General features: G+C 38.9%; 1 pseudogene; it reads right to left on the minus strand.

Moving 5' to 3' along the window:
* Positions 1-2,794: 2,794 nt before the first annotated feature.
* Positions 2,795-16,333, minus strand: LOC125097239 (60S ribosomal protein L32-like; annotated as a pseudogene).
* Between the last annotated feature and the right edge of the window lie 204 nt (positions 16,334-16,537).

Genomic DNA, 16,537 nt, shown 5'->3' on the forward strand with positions numbered 1-16,537 from the left:
CAGAGGTGGTTCTTCCAGTCAGGTAAGCATAATGTGTCTTTCTTTTGGAAAACTCCTGCTCATCCTAAATGCCTGGGTGAAATGCTCTGTTTCCATTTCCTGATGTCTTTAGGTACAATTATTAACTGTCTCTATTAACTGAACTCTATAACTGTGCTTTTTAAAAATAATTATTCTTAAATAAGCCTCAGTTATGGTGACATTTGATGGGTCACAAGCCGGGTTAAAACCAGAGATTCTTCCCTCATAGGTTTGGACTTGGGAACGGAATACATCATATCAAGTTTCTCTCTGGTGGGGGAGGCTGGACCCTACACAACTTGGAAATTTTTGTTAGAAAACTGATCTACAAAGAGGGAAACATGGTAAAGTAGAACAGGAAGGAGAGAAAATATCAACTCCTAATGAAATGCAAGATCCTGGTTCCAATATTCCAGAAAACCAACATGGTGGTGAGATCCCCCAACAGCCTTACGTTCATTCTCCTTAAGGCTTTTGTTAGCTTGAGTTCAGCTTCTATCACTTGCTAGCAAGTGTCCTGTTTAAGGTACTGACAGGGCTACTCCATCAAAGAAGGAAAAATAAAAGATCATTTTTTACTGGTCTCAAAACCACCATCAAGATTAGAATTTAAGACAGTGACCAAGTAAGGTCTTTTTCTTGTCTCACCAGGCATATTCACGCAAAGGAGAGAATCTGAAATTCTCCTCCAGATACTCATCCTTATAAAATTAGGAGTCTTGAAAAAAAAAATTTTTTTTCAAATTCTTCACCATTCAACATATGAAATCTCAAATCAATCTTGGAGGATTTTGTAAAATTTTAAACATTTAACATTACTGGTTTCTAGGTTATATCTTTTACTCTTTGTTTTTCTAAATAAATCTGGCTGATTTCGCCAAGTTGCAACAAAGATGTTTGAACAAAGAATATGTATTTTTTAACCTCCTACTTTTGTGGATAATTTGCCAACTAAAAAAAAATCTTTGAATTACTTTCATCTTTAGTAAAGATAAACATGCATGTTTCAGGAGGAGATTATTTTCAGTTGAAAAGCCACATTAAAGAAATAGGACATGCACTAAACGAGTAAAGAAAAAAAATACTGTGCACCTCTTGACATGGATCTGTGGGTTGCCAAATGAGGTACTGGATTAAAAAACAAATTCGCAGGTACTTAGTTCATCTATAGTTGGTTCTTAATAGGCCTTTCCTTCATTGTCCAGATAGCAGAGACTACATATTGCTTACCTTTTATTCTCAAAGACTAGTACAGTTCCTGTCTATTCACAGATTTTTAATAAATGTCTGTTGAATAAAGAAAAACATTCTAGGCTCCTGCCACCTCTATTTTTGGTTTATGTTAAAGTTATAGTCGTTATCATTCTATTAGAGGCCAGTTCAGAAAACAGAAACTCTACTTGGCATTGCAAACAGAGGGGATTTAATACAGAGAAATAGTTGCCTGTTGTGATGAAAGGTGAAAGCACAACAAGGGGATGCCGAGGTAAGCCGGAGGAAGAAACCACTTGCAGGAAGTGACCACTTCTCCACTGCCCCCTAGAGCTGAGGAAATAGTGGGCACAGCTAGGGTTGTCTTGTAGCTCAGAGCAAAGACCCTCAGGAGCTGATAACCAGAAGAGACGAAGAGGGGTACTGCCCCACCTGGCAGCCACTGACGTCTCTGACTCAGGTAGTGCTAAAGGAAGCTGGAAATGAGGGCAACTGTTGCCACTAAAGAAATGCTAACAGGAGTTCCCCATTTGCTCTCCTTTCAAGTATCTGTAGAGCACAGTGCTTCTCAATTAGGGGTCATTTTGTTACCTAGGAGACATCTGCAAAGTCTGGAGACATTTTTGGTTGTCACTCTTGGGTGGAAATGGTATTAACACCTAGTGATAGAGGCCAGAGATCCTGGTAAGCATCCTACAATTCCCCTGCCCCTCCCCGACAATTCCACTGCTTCCAGACAGTGGAAGTCTCCCACAACAAAGAATAACCCAGCCCATGAGAGTAACGTCACCAAGATGGTAATATAGGTAATTTCTGACTTTGGTCCACATCATTAAAAATAAAGGAGCAGGGGTGGGGTGGGGAGAAGACACCACAGAAAATCCTAGAACACAGGGGTGAGACTGAAGCATCTCTCCCCTGCCACCCCCCCCCCCACACACCAAACCCCACACACTCACTCCCAGCACCACAGAGGCAAAGACAAACTGAATTATAAGGATAAGAGACATTGCCCCTCCCTCGGGGGAATAAGTCTCCCCTGAGCCTATGTTTCTCCAGTGGGAAAAAGAGTCCAGTGTGTGGGGTGGCTGGGTGACTCGTGGGTTAAGCCTCTTGCCTTCAGCTCAGGTCATGGTCTCAGGGTCCTGGGATCAAGCCCCACATCGGGCTCTTGGCTCAGCGGGGAGCCTGCTTCCCCCTCTCTCTCTGCCTGCCTCTCTGCCTACTTGTGCTCTCTGTCAAATAAATAAATAAAAATCTTTAAAAAAAAAAAAAGAGTCCAGTGTGAACATCCAACTTCCCCAGAATTATGGGTCACTTCTTGGGAGCCCCAACTCAGGTCTTGCCAGACAGGGGTTGTGGGGGAATCTGTAGGGCTTGACCACTGGGAATCTCATTGTGATGGAGACTGGGAGAGGGGCTTGCAATAACGAGCACTTGGATCGTGGCAGACCAAGTTCCTACCTGCGGTGTTCAAGTAGTTGTCCCAATAAGTAGTTTTGTTTTTCTGCAGAGACAAGATGGTGGTGTAGTCCAACCACAAAACTTGGTGGGTACAGGTCTACCTGATTTGGGTCCTCAGATGAAGAGTCTTGACAGTCCTGGAGCTTGGTCTGTTGCTGCCCAAGAAGGGGAGCTGAGTCATAATCTTAGGCCCACAGTTGAGGGTAGCTGCACAGCTAACTGCACAGTCATAGTCTGGCCCACTGCTGAGTATAACTCCCAGGCCTATCTGACGAGAAAGCCTGGTAGGAACACGTAGAAGCTGCATGGCCCAGCAACATTTGGGTAAAGAGTTCAACAAGTAGAGCTGATGGTCCCCAGAGCAAAGCCAGTCACACTGAAGGAACTTAAGGAGCAGGTTGGCTTAAAAAATTAAGACCACAAACAACCTTTTTGGAACTTGAATCAGTATCTCTACTCTGCCCCAGGGGAAAGGCTATTTCATAGCCCTACCCACTACTGAGTGTAGCTCCTGGCCATTCCCAATCAGAAAGCCTGATTAGAAGCATTTGGGAAGCTGCTTGGACTTGGCCCTTATGTTCTGCCCAGGCCAGAAAGGTAATTCTTAGCCCCACCCACTGCTGAGTGCAGTTCCTGGCCCCTTCAAACCAGAAAGCCTGATTGGGAGCACCTGGGAGGCTGTCTGAAGCGGACCCTCATGTTTCACTCAGTCAAGAGAGCTAATTCATAGTCCCACCCACTGTGGAATGCAGCTCCTGGGCCCCTTTGTCCAGAAAACCTGATTGAGAATCCCTGAGAGGCTGCTGGGGTTGGCCCTTCCATTCAGCTCAGGCAGGAGAGCTCATTAATAGCCACGCACCCCTTCCCCACCAACCGCCACTATAGCTCCAGACCAGAAAGTTTGGTCTGGACACCTGGATGGTGAAATAAAAAAAGTATTTTGAAACAAACAAAAATGAAAACACAACATACCAAAACTTAAGGAATGCAGCAAAAGCAGTTCTAAGAGGGAACTTCATAGCAATAAACGTCTACATTAAGAATTTAAAAAAATCTCAAATAAGCAACCTAACTCTTTGACTAAAAGAACTAGCAAAAGAACAAACTGGGACCAAAATTAGCAGAAGGAAGGAAGTAATAAAGATTAGAGCAGAAATAACTGAAAGAATAGAAAATATTAACAAAACTAAAGAGTTGGTTCTTTGAAAAGATTTTTAAAAATTGACAAACTGTTAGCTAAACTAACCAAGAAAAAAAAGAAAGGACCCATATCAGCAAAATTATAAATAAAAAAGAAGACATTACAATTGATATTATCTAAAAACAAAGGATCATAAGAGGCTACTATGAACCACTATGTACCATCAAATTGGACATGCTAGAAGACATGGAAAAATTCTTAAAAACTTATGACATGCCAAGACTGAATTGGGAAGAAAAAGAAATTATGACCAGACCAATTACTGATTGAATCAGTTATCAAAAATGTCTTGGGGCGCCTGGGCAGCTTAGTAGGTTAAGCCTCTGCCTTCAGCTCAGGTCCTGATCTCAGGGTTCTGGGATTGAGCCCTGCATCAGGCTCTCTGCTCAGCAGGGAGCCTGCTTCCCTCTCTCTCTCTGCCTGCCTCTCTGCCTACTTGTGATCTTTCTCTCTGTCAAATAAATAAATAAAACCTTTAAAAAAAAAGTCTCAAAAAAGAAAAACTCAAGACTGGATGATCCCAGTGGTGAATTTTACCAAACACTTAAAGAATTAACACAATTCTTCTCAAAAGTCTCCAAAAAAATCAAAGAGGAAAGAATACTCCCAAGCTCACATTACCAGGCCAGCATTACTTTGACACAAAAGCCAGAAAAGGGTACTATAAAAAAAGAAAACTACAGGCCGATATCCGTAATGAGTATAGATGCGAAAATTCTCAATAAAATATTAGCAACCTGAATTCAACAGTGCACTAAAGGAATCATTCACCATAATCAAGTGGATTTATTCCTGGGATTCAAGTATGCTTCAACGTATGTAAATCAATAAATATGACATATCACATTAATAGAATGAAAGAAAAAATCATGACCAGCTCACTAAACAAGAGAAAAAGCACTTGACAAAATTCAACATCTGTTCATGATAAAAACTTAACAAATTAGGTATATAAGGAATGTACAACAACATAATAAAGGCGATATATGACAAGCCCACAGCTAACACCATACTTGGTAGTGAAAGGTTGAAAGCTTTTCCTCTAAGAGCAGGAAAAAGACAAGTGTGTCCGTTCTCACAACTCCTATTTAACATAGTACCTGAAGTCCTAGCTAGAGTGACCAGGCAAGAAAAAGAAATAAAAGGCATCAGAATTGGAAAAGAAGAAGTAAAACTGTCACTATTTGCAGATGACATGATATTATATATAGGAAATCCTGGACTCTACAAAAAAACCTGTTAATCAATAAATTCAGTTAAGTTGCAGGAAACAAAATTAACAGACAAAAATCAGTAGTGTCTCTCTACACGAACAATGAAATCATCTGAAAAAGAAATAAATAAAGAAAATGATCTCATTTATAGTAGCATGAAAAACTGTAAAATCCTTAGGAATAAACTTAACCAAAGAGGTGAAAGATCTCGACATTGAAAACTATAAGACATTGGTAAAAGAAATCAAAGAAGGCAAAAATAAATGGAAAGGCATCCTGTTTTCATGGACTGGAAGAATTAAAGTTGTTCAAATATCCATACTACCAAAAGCCATCTATAGATTCAATGCAGTTCCTATCAAAGGTCCAATGGTACTTTTTATAGAAGAAAAAAGCCCCTAAAATTTATGTGGAATCACAAGAGACACAAATAGCTAAAGCAATCCTGAGAAAGAACAAAGTGGGAGGCATCACTTCCTGATTTCCAGTGATATCATTAAGCTGTGGTAATCTAATACTGTGGTACTGGCGTAAAAATTGACACATAGACCAATGGAACAGAATTGAGAGCCCAGAAATAAGCCCATGAAGATATTAGTTAATATTTGACAAGGGAGTCGAGAATACTCAATAGAGAAAGGCAGTCTCTTCAATAAATGGTATGGGAAGAATTGGATATTGATGTGTAAAATAAGGAAACTAAACCTCTGTACCACTCACAAAAATGAACTCAAAATGGATTAAGACTTCAGTATAAGACTGGAAATCATAAAACACAGGAAAACCTTCCTTGACATGGGTGATGGCAATGATTTTTTTAGGTATGACACTTAAAGCACAAGCAACAACATTGAAAATCAGTAAGTGGGACTACATTAAACTAAAAAGCTTCTGCACAGCAAAACAACAAAGTGAAATGACAATAAATGGCATGGGAAAAAATATTTACAAACTGTGTATCTGATAAGGGCCTGATATCCAAAATATATAAAGAACTTACACTACTCAATAGCAAATAATAATAATAATAATCCAACTAAAATAAGCTAATGACCTGAATAGACATTTGTCAAAAGAAGATTTATGAATTACCAACAGGTACATGAAAAGGTGCTCAACATCATTAATTTCTAGAGAAATGATAAACCACAATGAGATATCACCTCACACCTCTTAGAATGGCCATGATCAAAAAGATAAGAGTAACAAAGGCTGGTGTGGTTGTGGAGAAAAAGGAACCCTTGTCCGCTGCTGGAGGAAGTGTAAATTGTTACAGCCACTATGGAAAACAGTATGAACATTCCTTGAAAAAATTAAAAATAGAAATACCATATGACCTAGCAATTCTACTTCTAGGAATATACCTGAAGAAAATGGAAATGCTATGTTGAAGAGATATCTGCACCCCCACGTTTACAGCAACACTATTCTTAATAGCCAAGACCTGACAACAATATAAATGTCCACTGAGGGATCAATGGATAAAGAAGTTGTGGTACATATATGTACAATGGAATATTATTCACCATAAAAAGGAAGGGAATCCTTTCTTTTGTGACAACATAGATGGACTTTGAGGACATTATGCTAAATAGTCAAAGACAAATACTGTATCTTTCACTTACACGTGGAATCTAAACAAATAATCAAGCAAAAAGAAAAATACCCAAACTCATAGGAAAAGAAACCAGAGGTGGAGGGTAGGAAGGGAGGATGCTACAAACTTCCAAATAAGTAAGATAAATCAATACTAGGGATGTAAATAAGGTAAATAAAATAAATAAGTACTCAGAATATAATTTACAATGTGATGACTACAGTTCCACACCATCGTATGGTATATTTAAAAATCATAAAGATAGTACGTCTTAAGAGTTCTCATCACAGGAAAAAAAACATTTTCTTTTTTTGTGTCTATATGAGATGATGGATAGTTATTAAATTCTATTTTAGTAATCATTTCACAATATATGTAAGTCACCTCATTATGCTGTACACCTTAAACTTACATAAGACTATATACCCATTGCATCTCAATAAAACTGGAAAAAAGTTCATTCAAACTAAAATGTCAATAGTGCTGAGGTTGAGAAAACTTGCTTTAGCATAAACCGATTGAAGGTAGACGAGAAGGCAGTTTGGAAGTGAATTTTGCAGAGTCACAGACCCACGATATCAGAGTGGAGCATTAAAGAGTAGATTTGGCTCTCAGAGACAACAAATAAATGATTGGCATAATCCTCTGCCTGGGAAAATGTCATTCCTGAATACAGAGAGGGTGTGAATGTCCATGAATCAAATAAAATGTATGGGAAAAGAGAAGAAATGTGACTAATTTTAAAAAGCAAATATAAATGGTTTGAGATTTTCCCAGTGTTTGGTTACGTGGCATAGTAGTTAAAAAATGAAGGGTTATTGGGGAGCCTGGGTGGCTCAGTGGGTTAAAGCCTCTGCCTTCGGCTCAGGTCATGATCTCAGGGTCCTGAGATCGAGCCCCATATCGGGCTCTCTACTCAGTGGGGAGCCTGCTTCCTCCTTTCTCTCTGTCTACTTGTGGTCTCTGTCTGTCAAATAAATAAATAAAAATCTTAAAAAAAAAAAAGAAGGATTATGTTTGATCTGATCTGACCCGAAATATAGTTTAAGTGGCATACATGCAATTCACTTTGACTCCTTGCGGGGGCGCCTCAAAGTGAAAAGCAGACATCCTCTGTAAAGCTACAGGTGATGTACAAGGAGAACCATTGCTATTGCTGATCTGGGGAGATGATGAGGCTAACATCTTGGTTAGTACTCTTAAGATGGTAGATCCCATAGCCAGAGAGTTGTGTGACTCTCTTATTCCTGGTTTTCTGGTCCCTATTGCTGTTTAATAAACTTCTCCCAAACATAGTGGCTTAAAACAATGACATTTTATAATTCTTTTAGATTTTGAGGGTCAGAACTTTAGTTCAGACACAGTGGGATGACATGATATCTGGGACCTCAGATGGGAAGACTTCATGGCTGGAGGCTGGCATCACGAGGAAGGTCCCTTACTTATATCCATGAGCTGGGCTAATGGAAAACTGGGGCAGCCGACCACACCACCACACATGGCCTCTCCACGGGGTCTGGCATCCTCTGAGTAGGGTGTTCTCAGAGTGGTGAACTCTTTTAAATGGTGGTGTAAGGCTCAATTGAAGCCCAAGTGTTCCTGTAAGCCCAGAAGGAGCTGTATCCCTGTTACAACTGAGCCCTGTTGCACACAGCATCACTTCTCCGTATTCTACTGGTTGAAGCAGTCACAAGCTTGCCTGCCTCAAGCAGAGAGTGATTCTACCGCAAGATGGGTTTGGAGGAATGTTGAGATCACATTACAAAGAACATTTGCTGTGGTGGTGGTGGTGTTGCCATCCTGGGAGAAAAGCATACTCAAAACAAGTATTTCCAGAAAGGAGAAATGGGATTTTCTTCAAGAAAGAGGGAAAATCTGGTATAACTGGGAAGTGTTCTAAAACCCAAGTGTTACGTTCAAATTCTAGATCTGTCTTTCCAATTTGTGTTGTACCATCTTGAAAAGATAATGTCATTTTTTGGCTGCAGGGTTTTTTTTTGTTTTGTTTTGTTTGTTTGTTTCTTTAATCTGGCAAATGGATGATACTGACAGCTTTTTAAAAAATGTGAGATTCTTTGATCTTAATGAGTTCAACTAGGGAAAGGATCACAATGAAGGGGTATCTATTGTGCACATGACATAAATAAGAAAAAAAAAAAACCCACAAAAAAACAACAGAAGTTTCTAAGGAGTCCAAGATAGAAAATGTATGAAAAACAAAAACAATGGGGATCAAGTGGGATGAAGAAATATTTCAGTTTATAATCATTACATTTTTATTTCTAAAAAAAAATCATTGGAAATATGTTAATCTAATCCCTACCATTTTATAATAAAAAAAACCAAGGCCCAGAGAAGTAAAGTGAGTAAGGGAAGAAATCTTCTTTATTAGAGGATTTATAGGAAACAGATTCGAAGAATCTTTTATATTCATTTCAGATGCTAATTTTTGTAGTTACTATCAGGAAAACAAATGAATACCTGAAGAAATTTAACATAATCCTTTTGAGTGATTTAAATTTATAGAAATATATATAAAATATTTTGTCTTGGTCTTGTTAGGGCTATTTGGTTTTGTTTTTTTTTTAAGATTTTATTTATTTATTTGACAGAGATCACAAGTAGGCAGAGAGGCAGGCAGAGAGAGAGGGGGAAGCAGGCTCCCTGCCAAGTAGAGAGCCCGATGCGGGGCTCGAGGGGCTTGATCCCAGGACCCTGAGATCATGACCTGAGCCGAAGGCAGAGGCTTTAACCCACTGAGCCACCCAGGTGCCCCTTGTTAGGGCTATTTGTACATGCAAGGGATCTGTTAAAAATATAGGGTTCAGTCCAATCCAAGGAAACTCTTGCTCATCCTGAAGCATGGGCTGACGGGCACTGTATGGGGTCACCATGTAAACTCAGACTGGTGAGCTCTCTATGAATTTCAGTCTTTGCAGGAGAAAAGAGCTTCCTCTTCCCCTTTTTTCCCTCTTACTTCAACCTAAATAATGAAATACCTCCACCAATGAGTTGAGCCTGGTAATGTGGAGGTCCTGAGGTCGTCTCTAGCAGATCATCAGCAGACATGAAAGGACCTGAACCAAAGAGCAAGCTGTAAGACTTTAGTCCTGGCCCTTCGACCCTGGGTAAATCATAGAATTCCTCTCCTGGCCTTTTCTTTCCTCCATTTGCAACCGAACCATGCATTATCTTTTTCTTATCATCTCTCAGGGAATCTAGCCCATCACTTGGTGTTCATTAAATGTGTGTTAATTGATGAAAGCTTTCATTTGAGAGGGATGTGGAGAAGCATCTTTCAGTTGAAATGGCATGACTGACATCTAATTATCAAGCTTTGCAATAATGGGGACTATGTATTCCCTCAGACCAGAGTAATAGAGTAACATCTCCCTGTCCTTGTCACATTGCTCTGCTAGTTCAGGAAGTCCTCTGTCCAGGCTCATAGGTTCTCTTCAGTGAGGTTCTCTGGATCACCAATGACATGCTCCTCCCCTGGGACTCTAGGCAATAGATAGGCCCCCTGGGACAGCAGCTGGTAACACCTCTGTGACTGGATGTCAGGACTCTTCTGCTCTTTAATTCCCGGGAGTCATTTTATCAGCCTTTGGCTCAGAGGCTGCCACTCGAGGTGGCTGGTTTCATTCTGATCCCCTTTCACTACCATTTCTGTTCTGTATCATTTTTTCTGTTCCAAATGCCATCTTGATGAAGTGAAAAAAAAGCGATTTCTTTTCCCTACTTCCAGATACAATTCCCAGAAGGGAAAAGCTAGGACAAAGGGTAATTGGAGAAGTTTGTGTCTGTTCACACTAAAAACTAACTTCTCACTAGACTTAAGGTGAAGGAGGAGACACCCCATAATACCTGCCTCCCCACCCCTGAAACCCATCTATCTCTCAGGGGTAAAGGTGGGACTCACAGCATTAAAAAAGATCTTCCAGAGACATGCTCTCCTAAATCCTGTTTTGTTTCCCTCTGACAACTCGTTGTATAATTGATCCAGCTGACTGGAGGAATACGTACGCACATGTGAACTGGCTTTAGAAATTATCACGTATTTTATTTCTGTGCCTTGGTTATAACTAAAAAAAAAAATTACGTGGCTAGAATTCCTTATCCTGAGAGTTGTTTTTTTTTTTTTTTGAAGTTTTCATTTAAAAAAATGTAAATATAGAAAAAATAAAAACAGAACAAATTCAATGAGACTTTCTTACTGAGAATATGAACAGTCAAATGTAAAGAATTTAAGTAGGCAGTGACTTAAGTCATATTGTCTGTTTCTTTTGCAATTACTTGTTTGCTTTTGTTGTAAACCAGTAACAGTGTATAGATATTTTAAAAGGACAGAAAAGGGAAAGAAAACATATGTTACCTTTGTGTGATGTATTATTTAACTCTTTATATTTGAGAAAGGATTTCCCCAGCTCGTCCCTTGCTGGTTGCTGCCCAGGGATCATTCTCAGTTCCTAGAGGACACTTGCATTCCTGATCTGTAGCCCATTTCTCCATCTTCAAGGCTGCCATGCCTGGCTGAACCCTTCTCACACTCCAGATCTCTCTGATCTCCCTTCTGCCTCATCTCTTCTGCTTATTCCTTATAGAATCTTATACTTTAAATAGGAACAGTTCCAAAAAGAATAAGATACCCAGGAATAAACTTAATCAAAGAGGTGAAAGGCCTGTACTCTGAAAACTATAAAACACTAAGAAAAGAAATTGAAGGTAACACAACAAATGGAAAGACATTCCATACTTATGGATTGGAAGAATGAATATTGGTAAAATGTCCAGAGTACCCAAAGCAATCTACAGATTCAATGCAATCCCTATCAAAATACCAACAGCAGTTTTCACAAAACTTGAACAAATAATACTAAAATTTGCATGGAACCACAAGAGACCCTGAATAGTCAAAGTGATTTTGAGAAAGAAAATAAAGATGGAGGTATCACAATTTCAGATTTCAAGATTTGCTACAAAGCTATAGGCATCGAAACAGTCTGGTACTGGCACAAAAATAGACACATAGATCAACAGAACAGAAGAGACTCCAGAAATAAACCCCCAATTATATGGCCAATTAATCTATGAAAAGGGAGGCAAGAATATAAAATGAGGAAAAAATAGTCTCTTTAATAAGTTATGCTGGGAAAACTGGAAGACAGCTACATGCAAGAGAATATAACTGGACCACTTTCTTACACCATATAAAAAAATAAACTCAAAACGAATTAGAGACCTAAATGTGAGGCCTGAAACCATAAAAATCCTGGAAGAGAACATAGGCAGTAATTTTTTGACACTGGCTATAGAAACATTTTTCTAGGTATGTTTCCTGAGGCGAGGAAAACAAAGTAAATATAAACTATTGGGATCACATCAAACTAATTACCTTTTGCATAGTGAAGGACACCATTGACAAAACAAAGCATTCCACTGAATTGGAAAAGATATATGCAAATGATACATCTGATAAGGGGTTAATATCCAAAATACATGAAAAATTTATAACTCAACACCAAAAAACCCAATCTGATGAAAGTATGGGCAGAGCATTCACAATGACATGGATGGAACTAGAAGGTATTATGCTAAGTGAAATAAGTAAATCAGAGAAAAACAATTATCATATGCTCTCTCTGATATGAAGAATTTGAGAGGTAAGGTGGGGGTTCATGGGGGAGTAGCAGGGGAATGAAACAACATGGGATCAGGAGGGAGACAAACCATAAGAGACTCTTAATCTCCGGAAACAAACTGAGGGTTGCTGGGGGGTAGGGATAGGGCGGCTGGGTTATGGACATCGGGGAGGGTATGTGCTATGGTGAGTGCTGTGAAATGTGTAAGACTGATGATTCACAGAACTGGACCCCTGGGGCAAATAATACATTACATCTTAATAAAAAAATAAAATATGGGCAGAGGACTTGAATAGACATTTTTCCAAAGAAGATGTACAGATGGCCAACAAACACATGAAAAGATCTTCAACATTACTAATCATCAGGGAAATGCAAATCAAAACCACAATGAGATATCACTAGACACCCATCAGAATGACTAAAATAAAAAAGACAATGAATAACAAGTGTTGGTGAGGTTGTGGAAAGAAAAGAACTCTTGTACACTGTTGGTGTGAATGAAAATTGGTGCAGCCACTATGGATAACAGTATAGAAGTTCCTCAAAGAATTAAAAATAGAAATATCATGTAATTCAATAATTCTACTACTGGGTATTGACCCCCAAAATGAAAACACTAATTCAAAAGGATATATGCACCCCTATGTTTACTGCAGTATTATTTACAATTGCCAAGATATGGAAGCAACTTAAGATTCCATCAATAGATAAAGAAGATGTGATAAGGAAGATACATGTGTACATATACGCATGTGAGAATGAGTGATAGAATATTATACAGTCATAAAAAAGATAAGATTGTGCCATTTGTGACAACATGGATGGATCTAGAGGGTATTGCCTAAATGAAATAAGTCAGGCAGAGAAAGACAAATACTGTATGATCTCACTTATATGTGGAATCTAAAAATGAATGAATAAATGAACAAGAAATTAAATCAGACCTACGGAGAACAAACTGATGGTTGCCAGAGGGGATGGGGAGGCGGACATTGGCAAAATGAGAGAAGGTGTGTGGGAGATACAGGCTTCCAGTTTGAGGAATGAATAAGTCATGGGAGTAAAGGCATACTATAAGGAAGGTAGTCAATTATATTATAATAGTGTTGTATGGTGACAGGTGGTAGCTATACTTGTAATGGCACAGGACAAAGAATAAATTTGTCAAATCACTATATGGTAAACCAAAAACTAATGTAACATTGTGTGTCAGCTGTACTAAAATAAAAATTCAGAAGTAGGGGCGCCTGGGTGGCTCAGTGGGTTAAGCCGGGGCCTTCGGCTCAGGTCATGATCTCAGAGTCCTGGGATCGAGCCCCGCATCGGGCTCTCTGCTCAGCAGGGAGCCTGCTTCCTCCTCTCTCTCTGCCTGCCTCTCTGCCTGGTTGTGATCTCTCTGTCAAATTAAAAAAAAAAATTCAGAAGTAAATAAATAGGTGTAGTTTTATTTTTTATCTAATAATTTTTAATAAATACCTCAAAAAAGCTAATTTAAAATTCCTCTCAGTAAAACCTTATGAATCTGTTAAGACTCAATATGATATTTGAGGAACACAGTATGAACACAAAATAAACCAATAAAAAAATTCAAGTACTTGGAAAAGTATTTATGAAGTTAAATTTTCTTTTTCTTTTTTTTAATTTTTAATTTTTTTTAAAGATTTTATTTATGTATTTGACAGATAGAGATCACAAGCAGGCAGAGAGGCAGGCAGAGAGAGAGGAGGAAACAGGCTCCCTGCTGAGCAGAGAGCCCGATGTGGGGCTCCATCCCAGGACGCTGAGATCATGACCTAAGCCGAAGGCTTAACCCACTGAGCCACCCAGGCGCCCCTAAATTTTTAAAGTTTTTTTATTAACATATAATGTATTATTAGACCTAGGGGTACAGGTCTGTGAAATGCCAGGTTATGAAGTCAAATTTTCAATGGTCTTATTTACGGTTATTAGTCTTTTTACTTTTTAAAATTTGATGCTTCTAAAAATGCTTTCTTATGAGGGAATTCTGGGGGTGATAAACTGTTTTGTATCATGACTATAGTGATGAACTCAAAAGTCTGTGTCTTGTCAAAACCCAGAACACGAGGCACTTGGGTGGCTCATTCGGTTAAGCACCCAGCTCTTGATTTTGGCTCAGGTCATGATCTTAGGCTTGTGGTTCAGTATTGTGGAGCATGGAGCCTGCTTAAGATTCTCTCTCTCTCTCTCTCTGTCTCTGTCCACTCCCCCTGCCTCTCTCTCTGTCCACTCTCCCTGCTTTCTTTCTCTAAAACAAACAAACCCAGAACCTGTATAAAGAGTGAATTTTCCTGTATGTAAGCTAAAATTAAAAAAAAAAAACAACAACAACCTAAAAGCGAACAAACACAAACACAAAAAAATCCCACCGGAATGTGAAAAGAACACAAAGGGAAATACAAATTATAACCAATAAACTTACTGAATTGCAAATGAGCAGAGCCATACTGAGAGAGGTGGAAGAATAAAGAATTACTAAGTTATTTTGGAAGACTGTATTTTCACTGGGTAAAGACAAGAAGAATTGTACAAAAGTCCAATACTGTAGTTAGTAAATATTTCTTGCAGAGTGTGGATTAGCATTCTACTTTATATGGCGAGGTTCATTAAATAAGTAAATATATTTTAACTAATGCGAGCCAGATTTCTCACTGCTGGGCAACAAAGTTACAACTAAAGAAAGGAGGCAGGCTGGAATAAATACTTTGGAATCTGAGGCATTGGTATGAACACATTGTTTTTTAATATATGTATTCAAATACTTAGATACAGAAATAAATTTGCTGTGTGTATCCACAGCTGTGTGTGTGTGTGTGCGTGCATGTGCGCACACATATAACTAAGTCCTGTCTGCTGAGAGCGTGTATGACCAATGACACCTTAATACTAATGATTGCATCTAGCACCCAGATCTTGGGTTCTATATGTCATTCTCCTGGGGATTCTGGAAGAAGTACTTGATTTCAGGACAGAGGCATGAAACATACAAGGTGATCCTGAGGTATCTTACAGTGATAGTAAAGAAATACTCAAAAGAGGATGGAGGGGAAAGTCATGTTGAAAAACAACGGAGCCAATCTGAAAGAGCTCCCACTGGCCAAAGCTGGAACACTTTGAACAACAACAAAATAATAACAGTATTAGGTCATAACTCTAGAATAAAATTAAAATGATGAATTCATACTGTTATAAATACATTATTCAATAAATAAATAAGGGAGAAGGGGCAGCTCTTCCTTACAGAATTCCAGTGAATAAATGTTGAAGAAATGGGAAGAATAAAAAAAATTTCATGACAACACCACAGTAATAATTATTACAGCCAAGAACAATCCATCAATGCTAAAATTTGTGGTCTAATGTTGGAGGAGAAACAGGATATTTGCACAGTACCCCTTTCCCCCACAAAAGATATTAAGTACAAAGTGAAAAATAAAGGTATACCACTTTGGTGATATTCTTTTTTTTTGTAGTTTTATTAACACAAATATGAGTGTACAACAAGCTGTCTGTTCATTTTCTTTGCTGTGCAGCCTGGCATTGGGATTGGTGACTGATTGGCAGCTGGGCTGCTCTTTCCACAGCAGCTTTGCAGTTCTTGGAGGAGACATTGTGAGCAATCTCTACACAGTAAGATTTGTTGCACATCCGCAGCACGTCAAGCTCCTTGATGTTGTGGACTAGGAACTCCCGGAAGCCACTGGGCAACATATGCTTTGTTTTCTTGTTGCTCCCATAACCAATGATGGGCATCAAGATCTGGCCCTTAAATCTTCTGCACACCCAATTGTCAGTGCCTCTGGGTTTCCGCCAGTTGCACTTGATTTTCACGTATCAGTCTGCCTGGTGCTGGATGAACTTCTTGGTCCTCTTTTTAACGATCTTGGACTTCACCAAAGGTCTGAGGGCAGCCATGATGCCCAGTAACAGATGGCCACCACCTCCGCAGGCAGTACCAAGGAACAGAACCCATTTTGGTGATATTCATGCCAAAAATGTACAGCTTCCAATGAATTATGAGAAAATATCAGAAAAATTTAAGGAATAAAGTATAGAATAACTGACCAGGGCTCTTCAGAAGTGTCAAGGTCATCATAAACAAGAAAAGGCTGAGGAACTGTCATGGATTTTATAGGTGTGCAGTTCTTTATACGGGCATTTCTTC

Source organism: Lutra lutra, chromosome 4 (genome assembly GCF_902655055.1).
Source record: "Lutra lutra chromosome 4, mLutLut1.2, whole genome shotgun sequence".
NCBI classification, from domain to species: Eukaryota; Metazoa; Chordata; class Mammalia; order Carnivora; family Mustelidae; genus Lutra; species Lutra lutra.